General features: G+C 46.2%; 2 long non-coding RNA genes across 2 annotated transcripts in view; one reads left to right on the top strand and one right to left on the bottom strand.

Moving 5' to 3' along the window:
- Positions 1-26,944, bottom strand: part of LOC134482693 (uncharacterized) — a 79,430-nt gene that overhangs the window by 13,756 nt on the left and 38,730 nt on the right. The gene's annotated exons all lie outside the window — the stretch shown is intronic.
- On the top strand, positions 13,196-17,818 carry LOC134482699 (uncharacterized). The gene is made up of 2 exons (XR_015649424.1): positions 13,196-13,336; positions 17,013-17,818. It is a non-coding gene; the product is annotated as an uncharacterized LOC134482699 (long non-coding RNA).

The following is a 26,944-nucleotide window of genomic DNA, read 5'->3' on the forward strand; positions in this document are numbered from 1 at the left end:
GGCCAGCTTAGTCTTCTTAGTGAGTTTCAGGACAGCCTGGAACTATGTAGAGAGACCGCGCAAAAACAAACAAAAAACCACAAATAAACAAACACAACAAATATTGGGGCTGGAGAGATGGCCCAACACTTAAGAGCACTCAGTAGTCTTGCAGAGGACTTAGCAAGACTATCCCAGCACCCACATGGCAGCCCACAACCATTTGTAACTCCACCGCCAGGGGAATGCCGTCTGGCTCTCTGTGAGCACCAGGCATCAATGTAGCACACAAACATAATACAGGCAATACTCATACACATTTAAAAAGCAACAGACAGACAAACAACAAAAACAGACTGTGTGAGGAATCGCACGACCTTACTCCCGCATGCGGGAGGCAGAGGCAGGTAGAGCTCTGTGAGTTCGAGGCTAGCCTGGTCTACAAATTGTAGACCAAGACAGAGAAACCTACAGAGAAATCCTGTCTCAAAAACAAAAACAACCAAACCAAACCAACCAAACACACCCTTAAAACAAACAAACAAACAAAAAACCCCAAACAATAGCAGGGAAAGAAAAACCCCACCTTACTAACATTGCTAGCTGCTTTGACAAATCCTCACAGTACTTCAATGATGCTTAGCACCTTCCAAGAGCCCAGAAAGGTGGGTCCCCTGCTTTTATCTCATGAGTATTTAGGGACCAAGGTAACTGTGTCCTGACCTCAGGACACTGTTTTCTCTGCTGCTGCTGTCCTCAGACGCTTCCACTTTCCCCAAGGTGCAGGTCACATCAAGACCAGAGATGCTTTGGCTTACAGAGCGTGGCCCAGCATGAAGCCGGTGCCTGTGACGGCCCAGTCATTCCTATGGGAAAGAGGCCATTCCCTTACAGTCTCCAAGTGTCCTTCCCACGAGCACCACCTTTATGAAGGCCTTTGATAGTGTAAATGTGAAGGGAGAAAAACAGAAGCCAAGGGGCTGGGGATTTAGCTCAGTGGTAGAGCGCTTGCCTAGGAAGCCCAAGGCCCTGGGTTCAGTCCCCAGCTCCGAACAAAAAAAAAAAAAAAAAAAGAATTATTTATTCATTTTTTGTATGTGAGTACACTGTAGCTGTCTTCAGACACACCAGAAGAGGGCATCGGATCCCATTACAGATGTTTGTGAGCCACCATGTGGTTGCTGAGAATTGAACTCAGGACCTCTGGAAGAGCCCTTAACCACTGAGCCATCCCTCCAGCCCCTGTATCTACCTTTTGAGTACTGGGATCAAAGGCTTGAGCCACCACCTTCCAGCGGGACTTTCTGATTCCTGATTCTGCTCTGTGACTGTGGGGGTGGGAAAGGATGCCTCTTACAGTGTGGAAGAATTAACGGGAGAAAAACAGTAGCAGGAAGTGTCTGCCTGCACTTGCAATTGAGCACTCAGAAGGCAGAGGCAGGAGGATCATAGTGTTTGAGGCCACTCTGGTCTATATAAGAAGATAGGATGGCCAGGGTGACATAGGACAATCCATGTGCATACACACATGAGCAGCATTTGAGTTGCTGAGGAAGGAGGCAGATGTATGTCTGAGACTAGCAGGCCATGCTATTTCTTACCGTGCTAACTAGACCATCTTGCCAGGACAGATGATTACATTCTTAGCTGCTTACTGTCACATACTGGTACCTCAGTAGCCAGAAGCCTGGCTCTGATTCAGCCGCGTTCTGGGCTGAAACAGGCTGCTATTCATCTGAGGCTCAGGTCATGGGCAGGACCCACTCATTTTTAGCTTTAAGCCACAGCTTTGGTTGCTGATGGGAAGCTGCTAGAAGTCACTAGAGTTTGCCCATGGCTCCTTGCCGTGGTCAGTGGGTAGGCCTTTCTCCATTGTGGCTGCTTCATAATAGCTTCTCCAAGACCAGCGAACGAAGAGTCCTGAGTGTCGGTTCACAAGGTGAAGTCTTACTTATGTGGGCACTTAATCATGGGAAGACACTTCGTCACTTCTGGAATAATCTGTTGGTACAGTGTTTGTCACCGACCCTGTTTCAGCAAAGGCATAGACTGCTGAGGTGCGTGTCCTGGGGGGGGGCACTCCCAGCCCCTCAGCACATTCTTCCCTGGACCTCTGTCATAGATTAATGAATCTGACACACAAGTGAATATTTGGTTTCTTCCTGGTCTTTCCGGGAATCACCTCCGAGGCTTGGGCTGTTTCTGTGCTTGTCCTACTCACTCTGAATTGATTTTAATCTTGAGTCCCTTGTGGTTTTGTTGTGATCATGAGCCCAGTGCTGAAGTCCAGGGCGGACTAACCCCTCACAGGTTCCACTCAGCTAGAAGAAGCCTCATTGTGCTCAGCGTTGGAAACGCCGCCATTTTAACAGTGTGTATATTATGTGACCTTCTTCCTGGGCAAAGCTATACCAGGAATCTGGAAACCCAATTGGTATCCACGTGGGGGCAGAGCCCTGTGCTCTTTTGAGTTCTTGCTTTCGAGGGTTCACCCCTGGTATGTGACAGGCGTTTTCAAAATGCCTTTGTCAGTGGGGCTCCAAGTCTCAGTTCCTGGGTGGGTGTGCACCATTTGTACGCAAGCACAGTGATTCCTGGTAATGGCCTTAGAGTATAATCTCTTTGTGTGTTTTACAACGTGCCACAAACATTAAGCATCTCCAGGCTCTTCTGGGAAGGGAATGCTCTGTATCTCTGACCCACTAGTGAGAATAACGTGGTCAAAGTTAGATGGGAAGAGAAACATCTGGGAGGGTGAGAGCACCGAGAGGGGTGGGTGGGTGATTAAAACACTTCTGCTTTGTGGAGCCCCCTGAGAACCGTTTTACAGCTTGAAGAAATAAACACACATTTACAGCCAGACAGGAGCATCTGGAAGGTTGAAGGCTAATGGCCATTTTGCAGTTGGGAAGACATTATAGGAATGACTATTTTTTAGAATCCAGTGTTTCACGGCAATTCTAATCAACTTTCCCTGGCTGTTCCTCTAAATGACTACTTGATTTTTTTTTTAAAAAAAGATTCTCATGGGGTTGGGGATTTAGCTCAGTGGTAGAGCGCTTGCCTAGCAAGCACAAGGCCCTGGGTTCGGTCCCCAGCTTCAAAAAAAAAAAAAAAAAAAAAAAAAAGATTCTCATTTCAGACTAGTTTTATGCTTATTGGCAGATCGCAAAGATCATTCAGAAGGCCCTATAAACCCCACTTCCCTTACATTTTTGTCTAATGATTTCCAGTTGCATATGAACCTGGGTCTCTGTAAGAACGGAATGCTCCTGACTGCTGAACCATTTTCTCCAGCCCTGATAAGCTGGGCTTTTTTATTTATCCAATTTACAACAGGTGGAGATTTGAGCAAATACTTCACCATAGAAGGTAAACAGACGGCAGATAGCTAGGCATGGCACTGCATGCCTGTGACCTAGCACTTGAGAGGCCAAGGGAGGAAGATTAGCATAGGTTAGGCTAGTCTATACAGTAAAACACTCCCTCAAATTACTGCCCCCAAAAGATATATAGATGGCAAATAAGACAAAACAGAATATCCAAGCTTAGACATAATTAAACCAAATGCAAACTAAAACCAATGGGTTACTACTACACCCTCACTGAGGTTAATTAAATTAAAGCAGACTGACAAAATATGGAAGAACTCTGTTCCACTGGAACAAAAGAATTGTGCAAACACCTTTTAAAGGTATAATTGTTTAGCATGGGTGGTTAAGCATGTCCACCATATGCTCAATCCACCCAATGCCAGGTAGTTGTTCCAGAGAAAGAGACAGTCCAGAGACAGGCAGAGGAATCAACCCTGGAACATCCCCACAATGGAAAAGTTACTTAGTAATACAGACCAGCTAGTGGGACACATGCAACAATGTAGAAGAGTCTCAATGTAACTATGCTGAGTGGAAGAATTCAAACAAAGGGCTACACAGTATTGTTGAATTCCATTTCTATTCTGCTCTAGAAAATGATGGAAACACCAATGTCTGCTTGGGTGGAAACTGGAGCGGACTACATAGGAGAGACGGGGACATTCCAGGGGATAGACACATACACTATCTTGATTGTGCTAATGGTCTCAGGGGCCTTTGAATGGTTCAAAACATCTCAAATCGCCTGCTATCAAATGACAACCTGTGTGTCAACAAGTTACCACATACTAACAATACTCTAATAATCTTCTAGTTGTTTTGTTTGCAGAGATAGGATGTCTTGTACCCAGAACTCAAGATGTCTATGTAGCAGTGGATGACCCTAAACTTCTGATCCCCCTGCCTCTGTCTTCTTCGGTACAGGGATTACATGTATGTGCTGCCACAGTCCATTTATGTGTTGTTGGGAATCAACATAGGACTTTGTGTGTGCTAGGCAAGCACTCTCTTGAGTTGTATCCCCAGCCCTGGTGTGTGTGTGTGTGTGTGTGTGTGTGTGTGTGTGTGTGTGTGTGTACATGCATACATGCATGCATGAAAGCACACCTTAGCTGTCTCCTTTATTACAACCCTCCTTAGTTTTTTGAGACATGGTCTCTTTTAGAGCTTTGGCAATGCTATTGGCTATCTTGTGCGGCTTTTATGAGATGGTCTCTCACTGAACCTGGAGCTCAGTTTTCTACTAGGCTGGTGATTAGCAAGCTCCAAATATCCCCTGTCTCTGCCTCCCCAGCACCACACTTAGCTCTTTTTAATGTGGGTGCTGGGGATCCATCGTCATCCGATTTATTTTGTATATGAATGTGTGTGTGTGTGTGTGTGTGTGTGTGTGTGTGTGTGTGTGTGTAGCTATGTGTATGAATGTACATATGGGTGCAGATGGCCATAGAGGCCAGAAGAGGATTTCATGGAGCTGGAATTACAGCTGGAATCCTGTGACTCACCCAGTGTGGCTGTGGGAATCAAATGCCTGCCCTCTGGAAGATTACCACTTAGCTATCTCTCCAGCTCCACCCCTCACAGCTTTTAAAATGATAATAAGAAAATTCTTCACTGAACCATTGCCAAGAAATTTTATTGCAAAATTCCTTTTTTATCATAGTAAGATAAGTTGGTGCCAGAAGCTGCAAACCAAAGAGAGTCAGCTGCTCCAGGCAGAAGGCCTTTCTGTCTATGAGCCTTCTGCAGAGGGATGGGGTCAACTAGATGCTCTCCAAGTGTGTGGCACTTGGCAGAGTATGGGGACCATGTGCAGGGGCTCACTCATCCATCTCCTAGCTGAGCTTCCCTGCCCTCTCATGAATGATCTCCAGCCTCCAGGGCTTCCTAGGAGGCTGATTTCCCATTGTACAGTGTGTTCTGAGTCCTGCTATACCACCAGGAGGGATAACATGTGCTTAGCAGTTGCAAGCCCCCTGGGGTCGACATGCTTGGGAACTTATTAACCCTGAAGTCTGCATCTGCAGGGCAAGTCCACATACAATCAATGCCCCCTCTCTCTTTCTGCATATGTGTGTCTCCCCCTCTCCTTGTGTGCACACGTGTGTGTGTGTGTGTTGTGTATGTGTGTATGTGTGTATCTATGTATATGTGCACATGTGTGTATGCATGTGTTGTTTATGTATGCATACACAAGCATATGTATATGTGTACATTCACATGTGTGTGCACACGTGTATATACATGGGCACATGTGTGTATGTGCATGTGTCTGAGTACTTGTGGAGGTCAGAGGACAACCTTATGGGCCATTCTTCCTCAGGTGCTCTCTACCTTGTTTTTTAAAACAAGGTCTCTGCTTGGCTTGGGGTGTGCAAAGATGACTGGGCTGAAAGGCTGAGGAATCTCAGACATTCTCCTGTCTCGCCTCCCCAGAGCCCCGATCACAAGCACAGGGTCTCATGCCTTGTTTTGTTTTATATATGGTCCTAGGGAATTGAACTCAGGTCCTTGTGTCTGGACAACCTATTGGAGATTAGAAGCCCACCACTTTTCTTGGCACCTTCTTTGGGGGTAACTTCTAAGCTGAGGAGGCTTTATGTAGAAACTTGGGGGGTGGTGGTAAATAATGGGAACTAAAATATTCACATAGCCTGGGCTACATGAAGATCTGGGGGCCAGCCTGGTCTACAAAGACAAGCCCTTTCTCAAACAAATAAGTTGCTTAACTCAAGGCATTGTTGTAAAGATTAAATGTGTGGGTTCTTAGAGTAAGTGAGTCTCCACTGAATGAAATCATCCTGTGGAGTTGGGACAGTGCTTGTCCACTGTCCCCAGGAAAGGGGGTACTTGCCTCTCTGATATTTCTCTCCATAGGTCCATCAGAACCTCCTTGTTACAGGTTCTGTCCGTGAAGGGAGGACGCGCAAAGGCAGCAAGTTTGGCTCTTCACAGGACTTATTCTTCTCAAAAGCACTCCCTCCAGCAGTGGTGGCCTCTGTCATTAACCCTGTGACTGAGGTTCAAGGCCACACTGGGCCATGCGATGAGACTATACCCCAAATCACCCCAAATCACCTTGACCAGGCCCCCAAAACCTAAAGCCAACCACTGTGGTTCCCGGGGATACCATCTACTTTGTTCTGTCACTGTTTGATAAGTCCCAGACACGGGCACCCCAAGACACACTGTGGGATTGGCAGGTCACAGAGAAACATGGGGTACTCCATGCAAATGATCCCCAAAGCTGCCTTCCTCTGGTTCACCAGGGACTATGACAGGCACTGGGGCTGCCCACCAGTGCTCACCCCAAGGCAGGTCTGGTCCTTTCTTGCTTCTGTTTTGAGATAGCCTCTATCTACATTCTCAAGGCTGGTCTCTCTCCAGGGCTCACGTGATTCTCCCAGTACAGCTGTCTTCTGCCCTTCTGCAAGAGATCCAGTCCCCCATCACATGCTCAGGAGGTAGGTGCTGCCTGATGTCCAACACCTTTTGCAGAGAGAACAGCAGACACAGAGCAGATAATCTGTTGACATTTCTTTGTGGGCACTTTCTATTCTCAGAGGATGTCTAACTGATACCTGTGGTGTCTGGGAATGGGCTGCAAGAACGTTGGACTGCAATGTTATTCTGCCATCTTGTGGTAATCACATTATCAGGATAAATCAATCTATCTATCTATCTATCTATCTATCTATCTATCTATCTATCTATCATCTATCTATTCATCTATCTATCATCTATCTATCTATTTATCTATCTGCTCACCTGCCTATCACCTATCTATCATCTATCTATCTATCTATCTATCTATCTATCTATCTATCATCTATCTATCTATTTATCTATCTGCTCACCTGCCTATCACCTATCTATCATCTATCTATCTATCTATCTATCTATCTATCTATCTATCTATCTATCTATCTATCATGGACTGGAACCTAGAAGTTATTCAGGACACTTCCTTCTCTGAAAAGCCTTCCAGGATTCTTTATTAATAACCACTACACTCTATGGAGAATACATTTTCTAAATAGCAAATTATAACAGAACTTGGTAGTGCACACCCATAATCCCAGCACTCGGGAGGCAGAGGAATGTTTGAGGTCAGCTAGTGAGACCTTGTCTCCAAAAATAGAATCAAGTTATACTAAGATCAAATTTTAAAAATATATTTCTTAAATCTTATTTGTATGACTGTTTTTCCTACATGTATGTCTGTGCACCATGTGTGTGCCTGGTGCCAGTGGAGGCCAGAAAATAATGTTAGATTGCCCTGGAAGTGGAGTTACGGATAGTTGTGAGATGCCATGCAGATGCTGGGACTCTAGAAAAGCAGCTAGTGCTCTTAGCTACCAAGCCATCTCTCCGGCCCCTTAGAGTAGTCTTAAAGTTGGGAATGGGGTTGCACACTTATAACCCTAGCATGTGGGAGGTGGAGGCAAGAGGATCATGGGTCAAGGCTGTCCTGTGCTGTGCAGCATGACCTCATCTCAAAAACAAACACCAACATCAGTCTTGGTGCTTGTGCGCGATAATGTTGAATGTGCGTTCAGTTAATGTCTGTTTGCTGTGTGGAGCAATGTTAGGCTTCCAGAGATAATGAGATATGATATCTGCTCTCAGCAAGCTTCAAAAATGTTGAAAAAAAGGGCGACTTGTATACACATCTAAACAGGGGCACTCTCTTGTGACCTGAGACACCAGAAACCCTAAGCAGGGTCACTAGTTTGAGGCCAGCTTCGGCTAGACAGAGCCACCTGTCTATAAACAATAAAATAAAATCTAAATTATAAGACCAAAAGCATGCATTTGTTATAGTAAGAGATATAATGGAATGAAGTTGAGACACTTTGGAAATTGGGCAAAATCTACTGAGAAAGGCAACACTGGAGTCATTCTCTGGAGTCACTATGTCTTCTTGGGAAGACAGGGCACAGTGGGCCTGAAACCTCAGCCTTTCAGGGGTAGACACAGGAGAATCAGGAGTTCAAGGCCAGTCTTGTCACATAATGTGTTGGAGGTCAGTCTAGAGTACACGAGACCCTGCCATAAAGACAGCACATAAGACTCCTAAGCCTGTGGGTTATGATGGATTTCTTTGGATCAGGTACCACTATCCCAGTTGTGATGATTTGTGTGTGCTCAGCCCAGGGAGTGACACTATTAGAAGGTGTGGCCCTGTTGGAGTAGGTGTGGCCTTGTTGGAATAGGTATGGCACTGTGGGTATGGGCTTAAGATCCTCACCCTAGCTGCCTGGAAGCCAGTCTTCCCCTAGCAGCTTTCAGATGAAGATGTAGAACTCTCAGCTCCTCCTGCACCATGCCTGCCTGACTGCTGCCCTGCTCCCACCTTGATGATAATGAACTGAACCTCTGGACCTGTAAGTCAGCCCCAATTAAATGTTGTCTTTTATAAGACGTGCCTAGGTCATGGCGTCTGTTCACATCAGGAAAAACCCTATCCAAGACACCAGTTATAGTATATATTTTCTTTTTAGTTCTTTGAGACAGAATTTCTCTGTGTAGCTCTGACTGTCCTGGAAACTTGCTTTGTAGGTCAGGATGGCCTGGAATGAACAGGTCTGCCTGCCTCTGCCTCCCAAGTACTGGGATTAGAGGCGTGAACTAGTCCCACTGCCCAGCCTAGTCAAAGTATTATATTTGTAAAATACAGCATGCATAATTTAATGCACAAGTGGAAAGGAAGATATTATGATTGGCTCTTGTGTTTTCTTACTTCATTCCATAGGACTATCAGTTGGTTTTCCAAAAAAAACAAAGAAATACCCTCCCCACCCCTCCACACACACACTCCGCTACACCCACCGTTCTAATGAGAGGGGCTGTTTAAGATTATTCTGATGTGTTTTTAAAATTCAACGTTCAGCGGGTAAAGTCCCTCACCACCAAACCTGACAATGTGAATTCGATCCCGGAAAAAGCCACAGGGTGGGCGGAGAGAACTCCTGTGAGTTAGCCTCTGACCCCCACTTGAAAGCCCCAGGTGGGCACGATCCCCTCCCCCAGCAAGATAAATAAAGGTATGAGTGGCAAAACATTGATTGACTGAGAGTGAATAGGGGAGACAGGCCGGCGTCTGGGAAAGAGAGCGGGTTTGTTCTGCACAAGCCGGGGCGGGTGCTAAGCCGCAGCAGGGTATTGTTTATCTGTCTTCAGGAATCTGGAAATTTTAACTAGGAACTTCAGAAAAACCTCTCAGTGGAGCAGGATCGAGACAGTGAGGTGACATCAAACTGGAGGTCTGCGATGGTGTTCAGGAGGCACAAGGGAAAGAGAAACACAGAGGCAGCAACAGACCTGAAAGGATGCCAGTGCCTCTGGGACGCTCCCTGTAGCCTGAGGGTGAACCTGAGGTGAGATTTTCCGTCTGGAAGGGTCCAGATGGGAACAGACTGAAGGACACCTTAGCAGTTTCACCCATTTATGGGGGCACATGCGTGAGATCACAACACTCAGAAGTTAGAAGAAGGGAGATCAGGAGTTTGACACCATTCTCAGCTCCATAGGGAGTTCCCATGCAGCCTGAGAGACTATGCGTTTCTCATGTACAGGGCTGAGGTTCAAACCCTGGGCTCTGGGAGCGGTGGGAAAACAGTTTAGCACCTAAGCTACAGCTCCCGCTCTAAGTGGGTCGGACTTCCCGAGACATCTCCAGTGGCTGAGGGAGGTCTGGTCTGGAGGCGAAGACCAACGAGCAGCTATCCTGAGGGTGGCCTTGGAGATGGAAAAGAGTAGACCGCTGATATTTTTCCTTGCCTGTGTGGACCCCGCGGTGCCACATCATCTACCCCTAAATCAGGGACTGCATCCATTGCTTCTGGGCCCCATTGAGACCAGTTCCGCCCATTTGTGCAAGTGATTATTAGCTCCACGCCAGCCTCATGAGTCTTTTCAATATTTTGTGGTCTTGCTTCTGTTTTTCTTCTGCCAAGGACTGCTCACTCCATGGAAATCTTGGTTAACCGTAAGATCTTGCCAGAGAAAGTTAATGCCTTCAGCGAACACACCCAGGAAAGCTGGTCTCTTGCATGGCTGGGAGCCTCCAGGAAGAGGGCTTCCTTGTTGTGATTAAATTGCATGGAAACTGTTTTGTGTCTAGCTGTTAACATGTGTCTGCTTGCTTTCACCTAACATTCCAGTGCTCAGAAAGCCCAAGTCCCATCAGTCTTGGCAGAATCTGTTCAAGATGCTTTCCTCATTCAGTAGTGAGAAAGGGTTGGGTGGAGGCCAAGGTCACTGGGAGACTCTCCCCTGGTGCTTGAGAGCTTCCTGCCAAGATTTCCTATCCCTTTGGTGGCAGATTTGCTGTGGGAACAGCCTCACCATCTGCACGGAGCCTGCAGATAGAAACCACACAGGACACGTGGGCCTCCCTGCCCCAGGCCTGCTGGAGCTGTAATCGCCACCCCTGTTGCCTGCTCTTGGGAAACAGGAAGTCTGAAGGAGTGCTTGTGGTTCCACTGGGCATTTCAGCGGCCCCAGGACAGAATTGCTTAACGGTCAAATGCACTCCCAGGTGCAGAGAGAGCAAATTGGCAATCGGCAATGGCTGCTTGCAGGAACCATTTTGTAAACAGCTATTTTTAAAAAAGAAATCTTGGGGATGGAGGGGTGGCGCAGCCGTTGAGAACACTTTGCTGCCTTTGCAGAGGGTGTACATTAGATTCCCGGCACCCACGGTGTTAGTGGCTCTTGGTGGCTTGCAACTCCAGTTCTACTGGATCTGAAGCCCTCTTCTGGCCTTCATGGGCACTGCACACATGTGGTTGGTGCACATAACCCCCGACAGGCTCACACATATACATGGTAAATGAGCAGTTATTTTAAAAAAAAAAAAGCCAAACGATAGAATATTGTTGTTGGTTGTTTTCTTTTTTTTTTTTTCATGAAAATGTCTGTAGGTCTGTCATGGTGAGAATAGCCCACCCTGTTTGTTTAGGAAATCATTTTTAAGAGGAATGAAACAGGCTGGACTCACGGTAGACCCAACCAGAAGAATGTATTATAGGGGTTATGGGTGAAGCTCCATTGGAAGAGCGCTGACCAAGCATGCACGAGGTTTGATTCCCAGTACCACATAAACCAGGAATGGCGGCGTACGTCTATAATGTCAGCACTTGGGAAGCAGAAACAGGAGGTTAGAGGTTTGAGGTCCCTCTCACTACATAGCAAGTTTGAGGCCAGCTCAGGCTACTTGAGACTCTATCAAAAAAAAAAAAAATCCCAAAGGAGAGATGGTGAACAATATAGAAAAGAAGAGAATTTTCTGTCCACAGCGATGAACCAAGTCAACAGACGATGAACCAAGTCAACAGACTCTCAGAGCAGCAAGGCTAGTAACGAAGCATGCCGCTCACGGTTCTTTAATGTGGAAAAAACACCGGGATTGAATCAATCCAAAGTGGGAGAAGTTTATTTCTGCATCCTGCTTAGGACCGTTCTCCTAAACACTAGCTGGGTACCTGGACGACTTATTTGAGCTTCCTAACCCTGTGTGGCAAGCCCAAGACACATCTGATAAAGGCAAGAACTGTAAGCTTAAAAGTGTCAAAATGGAGGAAGGGGAGAGAGAGTGAGCTTGTGGGAAAGAAGAAAAGTGGGTCAGAAAGTAGGATTCCACCGAAGAGCCCCCGTTCTGTTGTTAATCAGACATGGGTGAACCAGCCTGGCATCACCCCTCTGTGGGGACCAAGGCTAGTGAGTGACACAGGTCCTGTGCCCTGATCCCCGCTCTCATCCTGCAGTCTCACGGGCTGCATGGCTTGTCACTTTGCCTGCTCAAGGTTCAGCACGTGCCTCTCTAGATGACCACACCCTGTCCAACCCTTGAACTGTGCTCTGAGGCCAGCGGCGCTGTGTAAACAGCAGCTGGCAGGTTCTTGCTTCTCTCTGCTCTGAGAGGAGCTTTCTAAAATGCCTTTAGAGTCCTATAGTCCTGGATGTGACTCCAGACTCCTCTGAGCCTTTATTCCATGTTTTAGGCAAGCAGCCTGAACTTCTTGGAAACATCGGTGATAGAGGTCACCAACCCCGGCAGGCATCGCTGACGCCCCACCTGGGTACAGCTTGTGGATACCATGTAGATTTAGACAAATTGGAGCTGTGGTTTGTTATCCATCCCCGGTTACAGATAGGGTGGTTGTAGGCAGTGCAAGTTATGAAATATCAGGCTGGATTCCTTTCCTTTTTTTTTTTTTTTTTTGCAAATTTTCAATCGCCATGTATCTAGGTCATCATAGAAAGAGAAAAGAAAAAAGAAAAGAAATAGAAAAAAAATACTGTTTTTTTCCTGCTAAACCTCTTTGGTGGGGCTATGTATTTTGACTTTATACTTAGCATGTTTTTATTATTATTATTATTATTATTATTATTATTATTATTATTATTATTATTATTATTTTAAAAGACAGAGTTATAGATCCAGCTAGCCTGATACTTGCTATATAGACCAGGCTGGCTTTAGAGGTGTAGCCATTCTCCTGCCTCAGCCTTGCAAGGGCTGTGGTTATAGACATAAGACATACTGACCTATCTAAACTGTTTAGCTTAATAAACCACCTCAGTCTCTTGGAGTTTGGATTCTGTTTGTTCCTTAAGCATTCACATGTTGGGGGTTTAGTCCTTAGCATGGTGATTTTAAGATGTGGCCATGTCTACAGGAGGTAGAACCTTGCCTCTGGGGTTGGGGGATGTAGCACTCGGGAAGGAATGTATGTGGGCTCCTGTGATACCCCGGTTGGGCTCTCAAGAGAGTGTTTTTATAAAGGTACATGCCTGGGCCTGTCTCTCAGGCTTCCTGTCTGGCTAGCTCTGACACACTCTTTCCATGATGTCATCCACAATGGGAGAGAGGGAAAAGAATCCTTGAGAGAGCCAACATTATGCTGGAAGAAATCTGATATTCGAACTTGGATGTAGTGGCTTAGGCCTGTAATCCCAGCACCCAGGAGGCTGAGGTAAGAGACTCTGCTGTGAGCTGGAGGCCAGTGTGTGGGGGAGGAAGTGAAAGGGAGGGAACAAAGAAAAGGAGAGGCAAAAGGGAGAGACTTGTGGCTCTGTTTCCTGATGGTTTTCTTCATTTTCTAAGAAAACCAAGTTATTTCTAAGTTACGTCTTGTGTAGCTTGGGGATTTCAAGCGAAGGGAACCAAGAATTCGCAATTAAAAAAAAAATTAGGGAAGAGGGATGAAAGGCCTCCATTCCGTTGGAATGCACGTGGCAGGGGCGTGTGCCGGCTGATTACTTCAATGGCAAGCCTTTCAATTAGCAGGCCACGGACACACGCCTTCCTAGCGGATCTCATAACTACTCTTCCAACGAGGTTTCCACCAGGGATCCTGTTAGCTGAAGTAACACATGACCCAATTCCAAGTTAATAAAGGAAGATGGAAGCTTTCCTAGTTCACATTAAAAAAAAAAAAAAAAAAAAAAAAAGAGGTCCGGGGAGATTCCTTTCTCCCAGCCTTGTGATCAAAGTGCCCCGAGGCTGATAGTGTGTCAGCCCCTGCTAATCCTTTCAGCTTCCTGCCCATGCTTGTCGTTGGAGAGAGGTCAACTTCCCATGGCAGCATGAATACTATCTTCCCAGGAGCTCTGGTAATCATCTCCTCACATCTTTCACACACAGGCTTAAGTGTACCCGGGGGATGGACATGTTTGTTTGGCTTACACTATCAGCTGGAGTGTGATAGACACTGAACAGTCAACCGTAAAGTCCTCCACATTCTTCCATTTGCAGGGGGCTTGGGGAGGGTGGGTCATCTGATCGGGGGTTGGCAGGCTATAGACATCGGACCATATCTGGCTGTTTTCAAAAGTGAAGCTTTCTTGGCACGCCGCCAGGTACATAGGCTCACACGTTGCCGATGGCCGTTCTCATGCCACAGGGGCAAGGCTGAGTCGCTGTGACGGAGAGCCATAGGATCCATACAGCTTAAACAGTTTACGGTCTGACCTGCTTTGATGAGTTTGCTGACCTTTGCTCTGGATGAAGAAAGTGGAGTGGAGATTAAACAACCAGTCCAAAGTCAAAGGGTGCAGGGGAAGCAGAGATGGGAGCCATATCCACTGTCCCCAGGTCTGCCAGGGGAGTTTCTGGAACTGAGCTGGCACTTCTGCCAAAGGGCCTTACAAATAGAATGAGGCTGACCTAAGCTTGCATCAGTCAACGTCTGCAGCAACTGATCCATTCTTAGAAACAACTATTTCAGGGGCTAGAGAGATTGCTCAGTGGTTAAGAACGCTTGATGCTCCTCTGGGGGTGGCAGGGCTGGGTTGGGTTCCCAGTACCCTCATGGCAGCTCACAACTGTTTGTAGCTCCAATTCCGGGGGGCATCTTCTGACCTCTGCCAGCCTCAGGCATGCTTACATGCAGGCAAAACACCCATAGCCCCGAAAGAAAAACATTCCTATGAATATGAAAAGGGGCTGGAGAGATGGCTCAGGGATTGAGAGTAACTGCTGCTTTTGCAGAGGACCCAGGTTTAGTTCACCATTGTGAACATGATCGTTCACAATATCCAGTTTCAGGACATCTGATGCCTTCTTCTGACCTCCTCAGACACAAGGCGTGTACACGCTATATATATACACACACACCTGCAGGTAAAGCACTCAAACACACAGTAAATAAATCTGAAAAGGGGGGAGGCTGAAAGCAGGGCTGGAGAAAATGAAAAACCGTATCTATCATGACCCAGAAGTCTCCAGTAATGTTTTATCTCATTTTACACACAGCCTTACATGTGCCTGGTTCTAAAGCGTGTGGCTAGAGGAAGCCCATCACTGCTTAGAATAACTGTTTGGGGCATGGTAGATTCAGATACCCAGAGTTTGAAAGACAGAAACACCAACTGGCATGTTAGACTATTTCATTTTCCAGTGGGATAAAATGAAAGACATAATGAATAGCTTTACCTAGGTATGGTGGCACATGCCTGTATCCTGGTCCTTGGGAGACACAGGTAGAAGGGTAACTCCAAGTTTAAGGCCAGCCTGGTCTACAGAGAGTTCTAGACCAGATATGGCTACTATATAGTAAGACTCTGACTCACATACATAAAATTTTCATATAGACAAAATGTTGATTCACATTTTAATGTGATGGTATTAAAATAATATATACTTGGTATTGACCACACTTCAAAATAATTCTTTTAAGATGAGATCTCACTAGAGCAGGCTGGGCTTGGTTTTCACTGAATTCCACCTGCGTCTGCCTCCTAAGTGCTGAGATTAGGTGTAACTTCTATTTTTATTTTTTTTATTTGTGTGTGTGTGTGTGTGTGTGTGTGTGTGTGCATGTATGTGCTCGCACATGAGTGCATGCTCATATATACAGAAGTTAGAGGAGATCTAGTGTTTTTCCTCAATTATTTTACACCTCTGCCTTAGAGTCTTTGTTTCCCCCTACCCTTACCCCAGTCCCTCTCCATGTGTGTATACACTTGAGTGTATGCTCATATATAGAGGTCAGAGGAGATCTAGTGTTTTATCAGTTATTTGACCCCTCTGTCTTGTGTGTGTCTGTGTGTGTGCGAGCATATGCACATCTGACGTTGCCATTTCTGCCATGCCGGATGGTCATCAAGCTCCCAGGATCCTCTTCTCTCTCCCTCCCCACACTTGGGTTGGAGGCAGATGTGATTATGTTGAGATTTTACATGAGTGCTAGGGATTTGAATTTGGGTGCTAGATTGTTCACAACCATAAATGTTAACTTTTATCTACCAGAGGTAATTGTTCCAGAGGCTTACTACTGAGTAATCTCACTCTTCTAGCTCCTTCGAAACTCTGGCTTGCTGGTTCAACTCAGCAATTCTGCCTCAAACTCCTCTAAGCTGACTGATTCAATCTGGTTTCTCCTGGCTTCTTCCTGAATAGCTCTACTTGGCCTCAAACTAACTCTAGCAACTTGTTGTACTCTTCTGACTCCTTATTCTCTGGCTTCAACTGCCTCTGCTGACCTGCACTGACCTGCATAAACTCACAAAGGAACACAACTCCACTGCACTGCACTCACTCCACTGACTCCCAACTGACTCTCCCTACACTGTTCCTAAAAGGTTTCTTTCCTGTGCTGTTCTCGTGACAACCGGGGATATCCTTTCTCTGACTCACTCTGTCAAATCTTTTCTGATTTGTCACTTTGTCTGTCATTCAATTAGATGTCACATTCAATTAGATGTCATGGCTGCTTCCTTCTACAAACTAACTTTAGTTCATTGTTAAGGATTAAGGATGTGTAATGAGGGTGTGTCTGTATTCCAGCTGGATCACAGAGACCTAGAAGGTCTTTGTTGGTGATCCTTTGCCAGAGCAGCCATATTGCTGGATTAGAACTCCTCTACATATGACAAGCACTCTTTTTTTTTTTTTTTTTTTTTTTGGTTCTTTTTTTCGGAGCTGGGGACCGAACCCAGGGCCTTGCGCTTCCTAGGCAAGCGCTCTACCACTGAGCTACATCCCCAACCCCATGACAAGCACTCTTATGCACTGAGCCATCTCCCCAGCTTCTGTATAGTGGTTTGAATACACTTGGCTCACAGGAAGTAGCACTATTACGAGGTGTGGGCTTTTTACAGTAGGTGTGGCCTTGTAGAAAGTATGTCACTGTTGCCATGGGCTTGTAGGTCTCATCCTATGCCAAGGCTCCACCCAGAATGGAAGAGAACCTCCTCTTGGCTGACTGAGGAAGACAGTCTTCTGCTGTTGCCTTTGGATCAAGATGTAGAACTCTTGGTTCTTCCAGCACCATGTCTGCCTGAATGCTGCCATGCTTCCCACCATAATGGTAATGGACTAAGTCTCTGAAACTGTAAGCCAGCTCCAATTAAAAGTTTTCTTTTACAAGAGTTACCTTGGTCATGTTGTCCCTTCACAGCAATGAAAACCCTAAGGCAGAAGTTGGTACCAGGAGTTGGGTATTGCTGGGATAGGCCTGACCATGCTTTAGTTTGGAGGAATGTTGACTTTGGGGATTTTGGATTTGGAAAGCAATAGAATATTTAAGTGGGGCTTAATGGACCATCCTAGAAGGAATATAGAAGACATTGGTGCTGGGGGTGATTTGAACTTTTGGGGTTTGGGTCAAGAGGTTTCAGAGGAGAAGAATGTTAATATGTGGCCTAGAGACTGTTTTTGTGATGTTTTGGTGAAGAATATGGCTGCTTTTTGCCCTTGTCCAAAGAATCTGCCTGAGGCTAAAGTGAAGAGATTTAAAATAACTGCATTAGCAAAGGAAATCTCAAGGGCTGGAGAGATGGCGCAATGGTTAAGATCACTGACTGCTCTTCCAGAGGTCCTGAGTTCAAATCCCAGCAACCACATGGTGGCTCACAGCCATCTGTAATGGGATCTGATGCCCTCTTCTGGTGTACATGAAGACAGCTACAGTGTACTCATATAAATAAATAAATCTTTAAAAAAAATCTCAAAACAATCTAGTATAAATTTTGTTGTGTTGTTACTAAAGTTCACTCTTACGAAATGCATTTTTATGAAAAGGAGCAGGCCGAGAAAGGAAAAATACAAAATGTATGGTTCAAGTATTAAAGGAGCACCAGGAAGTGGAGTGAAGCTGAATCCTCCATTTAAGGAGATAAACAGATTAAGGGGGTGGTGACATTATGGCAGAATCCCGCCCAGCTAAGCTTATTGTTTGTGTTTGCAGTTGAACAAGGGATCATTACATCTAGGCATTATTTTGACCTCGTTATTGTTTTTTGTTTGGATATAAGGAGACATGATTGTCTGTCAAATTGACAAGGGATTGCTTGTGATGGCTATTCTCAGTTGTCAACTTAACTATATCTGGAATGAACTACAGTCCAGAAATCTGTGGTCCAGATCTTGAGACATAGTGGCCATGCTTATGAAGGTCTTGTGAAAAGGTATAGAAAGGCTCAGGTCCAGGTATGGTGGTACATGCCTTTAAAGCCAACACTCAGTAGACAGAGGCAAATAGATCTCTGAGTTCAAGGCTGGTCTACAGAGCAAGCTCCAAGGCAGCCAAGCTTAGGCAGTAAAGGAGTTGGAAAACAGAGAGCTTATAGTGATGGGGGCCATGTTCCAGCCCCAGCAAGCAGTAGAACTCAGTAGCTTTGGCCATGTGTCTCTCTGACTTTAGAGTCAAGAGGAGAAGGAAACTACTGGGACAATTGATGCTGGTTAGCTGGAGCTAAGGAATTAGTGGTGATTAAGAAGAGACCAGCATCCCTGAGGTGAAATTATCTGGGCAGCGTTTTCTGAAAGTACAAAGAAGCTGTGCTCCAGAGATAGCCAAGGCTGTACCTTGTGATGCAACTGGACTTGGTACTGTGTAAGAGTCAGCCAGGTGGTACTGGTTTTTGAAGACATGAAGGGGTCATGGAGAGCAGCTTAAGTTCGACACTGTGAGAGTTCAAGGAAGGCTATTGGTGAAGGTACAGCCTCAGGTGCAGTTGATGACCCAGGACTGAAGGGGTCATGCAAAGGATTTGAGGCTTGGCATCATGAAAGAAGCCTATGAAAGGCTATTGGTGAAGCCTAGTTGCAGCAGAAGACCTAGCATGCTGGAGATGCCAGTACCATGGGATGACTGCCAGGAACAGCAGTAGTGGAATGGAGTCAACCAGAGCCTAGAGTGATACAGAGGGCAGGGCTGGAGAAGTGTCCTCAGCCCTTTGGAGGAGCCCAGAGGATCATGTGTGGATCCCAGACATTGAATATAAGAAGCTGTGAAGTTGAAGTTGTCTTGGGATGCTAGCGATGCCAGGGTCATGGGCTATCTGCTGAGGAAAGCTGCTAACAGGGAGTGGAACCAGCCCAGGAGAAAGACGTTTCTTGCAGTCAGAAAAGGTGGAAGGAGCTGGAGATCGGAAGAGCGTTTTGACATCGGACGTGCAATGCAGAGCTTGGGGTTTGTGCAGCTGGTTTTCTGCCTTGCTTTGGTCCAGCATTTTCTCACGATAACATTCTGGAATGATAATGTATGTACTGTGATGTGGGAAGCATGCAGTTTGTTTTTTTACTTTATAGGGGATTCTAGTTAAGAGATTGCATGAATCTCAGAAGAGACGTTTTTGAGATTTGACAGACTATGGGGACTTTTGAAGTTGGACTAAATGTATTTCCCATTATGCTATGGCTGGGTGTAGTCCCCATAGACTCATGTGTTTGAACCCACCTATGGGGGACAGGGAATTGGATGTGGTGGTTTGAATATGAATGACACTATTAGGAGGTGTGGCCTTGTTGGAGTAGGTGTGTCATTGTGGGGGTGGGCTTGGAGGTCTCCCCCTATGCTCTGGCTCTGTACAGTGCAAAACAGACCCTCTTCCTGGATGCCTGCAGAAGATGATTTCTTGCTGGTGCCTTTGGATTAAGATGTAGAACTCCCAGCTCTTCCAGCGCTGTGTCTGCCTGGACACTGCCATGATTTCCGCCATGATCATAATGGACTGAATCTCTGAAACTGTAAGCAGCCCCAATTCATTTTTTTTAATGAGTTATCTTGGTCATACTGTCCCTTCACAGCAATGAACCCTGACTAGGGTACCCTGTGTGTTTGTTTTTAAAGACAGGATCTACATAGCACAGACTGGTCTCAAATTTAAGATCTTCCTGCACCAGCTTCCTCGGTGATGAGCTCACAAATATGGACTGCTAAGCTAAGTCCAGCCATATTTTATGCCAGTAAATGTTTCCAAATAAAGTCATCATGTTTGTTAATTAAAAAAATAGGGGTTGGGGATTTAGCTCAGTGGTAGAGCACGTGCCTAGGAAGCACAAGGCCCTGGGTTCGGTCCCCAGCTCTGGAAAAAAGAAAAAATATTATTATTATTATTATTATTATTATTATTATTATTATTATTATTATTATATTCAACTTAAGATAAAATCGCCTGGTAAGATGGAGCCTCAATTAAGATGTCTCTGTCAGATTGGCCTGTAACCAAGTCTGTGAGGCATTTTTCTTTATTATTGAATGAAGTATGAGGGCCCAGCTCAATGTGGGTGGTACTACCCCTGGGCAAGTGTTCCTGAGTTTGTTTGTTTGTTTGTTTGTTTGCTTTTAAACAAAACAAAGCAAGGACCTAGAGAGAGATGGCTCAGCAGTTATGTGCATTGGCTGTTCTTCCAAAGGTCTGAGTTCAATTCCCAGCAACCAGTGGTGGCTTACAACCGTCTGTACTGGGATCTGACGCCCTCTTCTGGCATGCAGGTGTACATGCAGACAGAGCACTCATTCATTAGTAAACAAACCCCATACATAAATAAAAATTTAAAAACAAAACCAAACCCCAATGAACAGTCTGAGCAAGCCAGCAAGAAACGTTTCTTCATGGCACCCCATCAGTTCCTGCTTGCAGGTTCCTGCCTTGTTGGAGTTCCTGCCAACTTCCCTCAGTGATGGAGGGTGACCCGGAAGTGTGAGCCTTACTTTAGTAAACCCTTCCAGCCAGTTGCTTTTGGTCAGGATATGTCTCACAGCTACAGGAAGCAAAAGGATAGAGTCACAGCCTGACACCATGGGGCTTGGGACCTCAGTATCACTTGAGGGTCAGCTGAACTTACATGACACCTGTTAGGGGGCAGTACTCTAGGGGAAATAGTACCTGAGAATGGAAGGGAGCTAGTAGACTGGAGAAAGAGCCCCCAAAGCCGCTGTGATCTCCTTGTGATGATAATTGGATTGCGTGGTGATTCTACTCAAAGTCGTTCGGGTTTCACTTCCTTTAGCAAAACTCAGTTTCTTTACCCTGCCCCTCCCCCCGACCCCCACACGCGCGCTCTTGTCTGTGTTTAGCCAGATCAGATCCGGTGTACTTCCCAGGTCTGTCACAGGCCTATCTAAGGTGGCCGTTCCCCACCTTCATGGATCTGTGTGTCTGTGAGCATATGGTGTGCACACCACAGCATACATGTGGCAGTCAGATGTGGCAGTCTTTGCTATCCACCTAGTTTGAGACGGTCTCCTGTTAGCTGCTGCAAATGTAAGGCTAGCTGGCTCACAGGCTTCTAGGGATCCGCCTGTCTCCACCCCCATCTCCAAGTAGGAGTATTGGGATTACAGATGTGTGCTACTCTGGCCAACTTTATGTGGTTGATAGAGACTCTCGCTCAGTTCCTTAACCCTGGGAGGAAAGTGTTCTACCCACGGGGCCATCCACTCCAGCTCCATGAACTCAGAAAAAATGTATTGCATTCATTTGTATGTCATGCATATGTGTACAAGTGTGTGTGCTTTCTCGCACACATGTGCCACCTACATGTGTCAGGCTTGTGGCAAGTGCGTTTACCTACTAAGCCATCTCCCTATCCCCCACAACCCCCACATTTACAAAATTTTAAAAAGTTTCCGGTCTTCCTCCTCTAGATCAAAATGCCTCTTTTGGGATTCTTTCTGCTTCCTGCAGACAGAATTTCTGGTGGCTGACTGTGGGCTTCCTAGTAAGTATGAAGGCTCCCCTGCCCGGCACAGTTCAATCTTGTTTTCAATCTGTCTCAAGCCTCTTGAATCTCTCAGGGGGACGTGCCTTCTTTGCTCTGCCAGTAACAACACAGACTTAGGTCTTCAGTTTGCGGTTGCTCAGTGAATGTTACCATCTTCCCTGGAGAATCCTCTGGTGCCGTGTAAATAAAGGAGAAAGGGGGGAGTTACGTCTGGAGGTCTAATATGCCACCTAACTTTAGCTAGTTTGGGAGAGAGTCTTAGCAGGCTGTACCTTGTGTAGATCTGCCCTTGGGAGTTCCTGGACTCCCACTGCTGGAGAATTTTACAAAATGAGGAATCACAGAAACACAAAGACATGCCCAGTATATAACATACACTGTTCCTCAGGATAAATGTCAGAATGGCTACTCTGAAAAATGTTTTTCTCTAGAAACTTTAGACATGCAGTCAGCTTTGGAAAAAGGTCTTCCAATTTACTAAGTGCATTTGGTTTTGTACTGTAATTTTATTGGCTTAGAAGTTCATTTAGTTTTCCAATTGTACAGAGATAAGTGTATTAGATATGTAAGGTCTTAATTTATGTGAGTTTGATTATAGAAACTAATAATGTATTGTTTAAATAGTGAAAAACCCTCAGACTTGCAATTATTTCCTTTTCCTTTTTGAGACGGGGTGTCTGTACATAGTCCTGGCTGCCCGGGCTCTTACGGGCTGGCCTCCTGGCCTGGAACTCGGATCTATCCACTTCTGCCTCCCAAGTGCTTGGATTAAAGGCACACACCACCATACCCTGCATATTTGCAATTTCTTTTGTGGGGAGTGGTTTGAGACAGGACCTCAGGTACCTCAGGCCTTACCCAAGTTTGATAGCTGAGGGTGACCTTGAACTTCTGATCCCTCTGCCTCTACCTCTTGAGTGCTAGGGTTTCGGTTTGAGCCACAGTAAATGGTATAAGTAAAACAAAACAAAAATACAACATTCATTTCAGATGTGGGGATACAAGCCCGAGGCTAAAGCAGGAGGATCATGAGTTTGAGGCTAGCTTGGGCCTCATGTAAGTTCCAGCATAGCCTTGGCGGCACAAAGGTGCTCTTTCTAAAATAAGTAAATAAAAAGTAAACAACTCTTGTGTGCCTACAAACGTTTGCACATATTTGTGGAGCTTCCTTGTGAGGGCAAGATGGAAGTCAGGAAACAAACCACAGAAGAGCCACACCACCGAATACCTCCTCGGCAGCAAGAAATAAGAATTCTGAGCTGCTTTTGGGAGAGAATTTGCTCCTTCCCATTCTGGCTCCGTGAGGCATGTTCTGCGGGCAGTAGTCCCCCATACAGACTCAGAGGGCCCCTCAACTGCAGGCCCGCCCTGCTTGAGAGCTGCCAGTGGTCTGGGCTCTGCTTTCTTCCTAAAGGTTTCGTTAACCCTTTCGCCTACGTTTTCTGACTCCTTTTACAGAGCGCAGAGAGCCAGCTGCAGACCTTGATTGTAAATCAGCTGCATCTAGAGACCCAAAGGAGAGGCTTTGCTGGGAGGCTGGACATCTGTGCATCTGAATTTCGTAGCCATAAAAATTAAAGTACAACCTTAAAATCCTCCTAAGTGGGGAAAAGCAAAGTCTAAAAAGGTATATTGAGAAGGCTAGGATTCTGTTGGTATATATAGATTTCTACAGAATCTCACTATATTGCTCAGGCTTGGCTTGGCTACCACTCCTGAGTACCTGGGACTCCATGTATGCACTATTTGCCCTGCATAGTGGTTTTTAAAAAAACAGACAAACCAAGCCTTAGATATGGAAAGCAGATTAGTGGCTAGCAGAGGTTAGAGATGTGGCAGGAGATTGAGGGGAAGTGGTTATAAAAGGGATCCTTCAAAGGTTTGAACTATTTTGCTTTGTTTGGGCGGGGGTCTCAGGTATCCCAGGCTGGTCTCAAACTCGCTATATAGTAGTTGAGGATGGCCTTGGACTCTTGATCCTCTTGCCTAAGACTCCCAAGGACTGGAGTCCAGAGTCTATCATCAGAAACACACACACACACACACACACACACACACACACACACGTATAAACACAACTGGGGTGGGGGGTGGAAAAGATCTGTAGTTATTGCTACCCATACTTTATACTGTGGTTATAATGTAGCTTTGAGAGTTGGCACTGTTGGGGGTAAAGGGTATCTGAGAACTTCCGGAGGAAAGTTTAATAATTATTGACTATGTACATACTATGTTCTCAGATAAAAGATGCAAACTGACTCCTTAGCCTCAGCGTGAGCGACAACTCTCTACCATACGACCTAACTGAAACCAGAGTAGAAAACTGAATTAAAGTGTTTTATGGGGCCAGGGAGCCGTGGGACCAGACGAGCTGGTCTGGAGGAAATCTCCTCCTGAGAGGGCAGGAGTAGGATCACTTCCCCGCCTCCCTGGAGCCTGCATATCCCAGCCCCCGCAGCCCTGCACCCTCGTCCTTGCCCCTCGGAAGAGGTCACGGAGCCTGGCAGCCAGGGTGGGCTTCTTCTCCTTATAAGGCCATGTCCAGGAATATCTGACATTCCTCTCTATGTATGTGAAGCATCCTTGGCTCCCTGGCCCCAGCCAATGATATATATATATATATATATTTTTTTTTTCCCCGAAGACCCCTGCCCACTCCCTAATGACTAAAATAACTTTTGTTCTCCCAATTAGATGAGCCGTCTCACTGAAGCCTGAGTTTCATTTCAAATTTTAAATCTCCAAAGAGAGAATTATTAACAGGAAAGGGGCCGGAGAGAAGGCTCAGCAGCTAAGAGCACTGGCTTCTCTTCCAAAAAGAGCGGGGTTCAATTTCCAGAACTCACATGGCAGCTTACAACTGTAACTCCAGTTTGAAAGGAATAAATCTAACACCCTCACACAGACATGCAATGCAGGCAAAACACCGATGCATATAAAACAAAAATAAATCATTAAAATATTAACTAACAGGAGAGTTATGTATGAAGATACAAAGAAACTTTGTGTGGGTCTCTGATTCTGCTCAGAGAGGTGGCTCAGGAACAGACAGCTTGCAAGGGACTCAGATCTCACAGGAAATGTGGTTCAGCCCAACATGGAGCAGAAGCGCCTTGCATGAGCTCTGCTGGAGCTGGTCTGTGGTTGCAGTGAACACGGTTGTTAGCCATTTCCTTCTATTGACACACTCCCTCCTGGAGGAAGGATGGGGCCTCATAAGATCCAGGAAGCTCAGGTCCTTGGAAGGTGCCTAAGGCTCCACCCCAAGGTCCTCTGAGCAGTAAACACACTCAGGGAGAGGGTTGTCAGTAGGGCTACCAGCATGCTGTGCAGGGAGATCCAGGGATGCAGCTTTCATGGTGGAGTGGCTTGATGATGCAGCCGTCTAGAGTCCCCCATGGTCCTGTAGGTCACCCCCTTCTATAAAGTCACTGGCTCTCCAAGCTGGGCTCAGGTGGGATGATTTCTTTGGTTTGTCCTCAGGACATGATCTCGATGAGTAGGCAGTTGTTCACATCTTCTCAAGAAGTGTCATACAACTCGATGCCACTTGGTACCATTAAGTCCAGAACGGATGACCAGCATACACTGTGCTGAGTGATGTGCCCGGCACTCCAGGAAACCCTCTTCGGCAATGCCCTTGGGAAGCTCGGAAGCTTAGTGTTGTGCTCATTTAACAGGCAAACTAAAGGCAAGCGAGTTGTCTGCCACAAAGCATGACGTACAGGGTGAAGGGCGTACTTGGAGCCCATCACTGGCACACGTGGCCTTGGTGAGCACTGAGTCTCCTGCAAGGCAACAATCACGTACTGGTCTGTGCTTCCGAGGTTTGAAGGGAGTGATCAGTAGTGGGGACCAGGATATTGGCGGTTTCCATCTTGTTCCTATGGTGTTGGCTGCCGATCTAGTTCTGGTTTTGCTGTTATGATAAGCACCACCACCAAGGAGAAAGTTTGTCTTACACTTCCAGGTCATTGTCAGTCACTGAGGGCAATGGGAGCAGGAACTCAAGGCCGGGACCTGGGGCCACAGAGGAACATTGCTTCCTGGCTTGCTCCTCTGTCTTGTACAGTGCAGCCAATCACCTTAGGGATCTTACTGCCTACAGTGGGCTGGACCTTCTTATGTCAACTAGCAACCAAGAAAATGCCCACATGGACACAGGCCAATCTGATCAAAGCAATTCTTTAATTTGTATAAAACCCTCTCTCCTGTTTTATCTTATTGGACAGAAGGCCCCAGGTTATTGCCCAGCAAGTTCTACTGTCAGGATGGGGCTGACAGTATTGGCTCTGGTTGTAAAGCCAAGGACCTTCAAGCTCTCAATCTGGAGCTATCCTTTGCCGGCCAGAAGGGGGTCATGAGCCTGCAGAAGACAGCAAGCTCCACCCGCTTATTCCCTTCTCCACTCCGTGCTATAGGCCAGGACTCTAGTCCTAACCAGATTTTCACCAACTGGAAAACATACTGTTGAGAAAAGGCTGTTAGCTCTCTCTCTCTCGTCACATTTTCCCCTTTGAGGAAGGCTCTCACTCTGTATCCTTCGTTGGCCTAGATCTGTGAAGTTCAGGTTAGCCTGGGAACATGACATGGCCACCTCAGCTTCCCAAACGTTGGGGCTACAAGTGTGAGCCACCCCACCTGGTGGCTTAATCACAATTTCCATTGCTGCGATGAAACAAAACAGCACGACCCAAAGGCAAGCCGTGGAGGAAGGGTTCATTTGGCTTATGCTTCCACATTTGCTGTTCGTCACCCAAGGAAACCAGACAGGAACTCAGACAGGACAAGAACTCAAACAGGGCAGGAACCTGGAGACAGGCGCTGATGCAGAGGCCTTGGAAGGGTGCTGCTTACTCGCTTGCTCCACATGACTTGTTTAGCCTGCTCTTTTATAGAACTCAGGACTACAAGCACCACCCACAGTGAGCTGGGCCCTCCCCCACCAGTCACTCATTAAGACAATGCCTTACAGCTGGATCTTATTGAGGCCTTGTCTTCAGGTGAGATTCCTTCTTTCAGATAATTCTAGCTGTGTCAAGTTGACATAAAACTATCCAGAGTACACGTTGTCATATTAACTCTTGTCATGCTTCTTGGGGCCAACCCCTCAACGAGATATGGGAGA

Source organism: Rattus norvegicus, chromosome 1 (assembly GCF_021556685.1).
Source record: "Rattus norvegicus strain SHRSP/BbbUtx chromosome 1, alternate assembly SHRSP_T2T, whole genome shotgun sequence".
NCBI classification, from domain to species: Eukaryota; Metazoa; Chordata; class Mammalia; order Rodentia; family Muridae; genus Rattus; species Rattus norvegicus.